The following is a 1,967-nucleotide window of genomic DNA, read 5'->3' on the forward strand; positions in this document are numbered from 1 at the left end:
GTCGGGAGAGGCGGTCCCACAGATATGATGCCCCGGACCACTGAGGGCTTTAAAGGTAAGTGCCAAAACTCTGAACCTGATTTAGTACTTCTTCTGGAGCCAACGCAGCTCACGCAGCACTGGTTGAATAGTGCAGTGGTTAAGGTGTCAGACTAGGACCGTGGTGGCGAACCCATGGCACTCCAGATGTTCATGGACTACAATTCCCATCAGCCCCTGGCAACATGGCCAATTGGCCATGCTGACAGGGGCTGATGGGAATTGTAGTTCATGAACATCTGGAGTGCCATAGGTTCGCCACCACTGGGTCACTAGGACCCGGATTGAATGCCTACTTGCATCACGGAAGCTTGTTGGGTGATCCGGGGCCAGTCACATACTCTCAGCCCTGACTATGACCTCTTCCGCACATGCAGAATAATGCACTTTCAATTCACTTTCACAATTGTTTGAAAGTGGAATTTGCTATTTCGCACAGTAAAATCCAGCTGTAAAGTGCATTGAAAGTGGATAGAAAGTGCGTTATTCTGCATGTGCGAAAGGAGCCTTAGGCTAGTATTTGGGTGGAAGACCAGGGTCGGGATGCAGAGGCAGGCAATGGCAAACTACCTCAGCTTATGTAGTGAAGTATTCACTTAGTGATGCATCTTCTGAGATAACCTTTAAGGTCGCTGCATATCTAGCAGAAGTAATATCTCAAAGACGGTACTGAAATGTGTCCCTCGATGTATCAAATCATCTAAATTACATTGATTTAATGTCTGAGGCTCAAGTCATTGTAATAAACATGACAAGTCATTCAAATTGGTTTCAATTAACATACGGATATCACAATAGGTCTCCAGAAAGTTTGTGTATAATTCATTTTAACTTAGTGTATTGGATTCCTCGTTGAATTGTTGTCTATGATACAAACATACTGTATGCAGAATTATTTATTAACCCAGGAAATTGCGCAGCACACCGGCTGGCTGGTAGTGAAACCCCCCCCCCCCCACCCCCCCCCCCCCCCACCCCCCCCCCCCCCCACCCCCCCCCCCCCCACCCTTCCCCCCCCCCCCCCACCCACCCCCCCCCCCCCCCCCCCCCCCCCCCACCCCCCCCCCCCCCCACCCTTCCCCCCCCCCCCACCCTGACCCCCCCCCCCCCCACCCCCCCCCCCCCCCCCCCCCCCCCCCCCCCACCCCCCCCCCCCCCCACCCCCCCCCCCCCCCACCCCCCCCCCCCCCCACCCCCCCCCCCCCCCACCCCCCCCCCCCCCCACCCCCCCCCCCCCCCACCCCCCCCCCCCCCCACCCCCCCCCCCCCCCACCCCCCCCCCCCCCCACCCCCCCCCCCCCCCACCCCCCCCCCCCCCCACCCCCCCCCCCCCCCACCCCCCCCCCCCCCCACCCCCCCCCCCCCCCACCCCCCCCCCCCCCCACCCCCCCCCCCCCCCACCCCCCCCCCCCCCCACCCCCCCCCCCCCCCACCCCCCCCCCCCCCCACCCCCCCCCCCCCCCACCCCCCCCCCCCCCCACCCCCCCCCCCCCCCACCCCCCCCCCCCCCCACCCCCCCCCCCCCCCACCCCCCCCCCCCCCCACCCCCCCCCCCCCCCACCCCCCCCCCCCCCCACCCCCCCCCCCCCCCACCCCCCCCCCCCCCCACCCCCCCCCCCCCCCACCCCCCCCCCCCCCCACCCCCCCCCCCCCCCACCCCCCCCCCCCCCCACCCCCCCCCCCCCCCACCCCCCCCCCCCCCCACCCCCCCCCCCCCCCACCCCCCCCCCCCCCCACCCCCCCCCCCCCCCACCCCCCCCCCCCCCCACCCCCCCCCCCCCCCACCCCCCCCCCCCCCCACCCCCCCCCCCCCCCACCCCCCCCCCCCCCCACCCCCCCCCCCCCCCACCCCCCCCCCCCCCCACCCCCCCCCCCCCCCACCCCCCCCCCCCCCCACCCCCCCCCCCCCCCACCCCCCCCCCCCCCCA

Source organism: Sphaerodactylus townsendi, linkage group LG05, assembly GCF_021028975.2.
Source record: "Sphaerodactylus townsendi isolate TG3544 linkage group LG05, MPM_Stown_v2.3, whole genome shotgun sequence".
Lineage (NCBI taxonomy): Eukaryota > Metazoa > Chordata > Lepidosauria > Squamata > Sphaerodactylidae > Sphaerodactylus > Sphaerodactylus townsendi.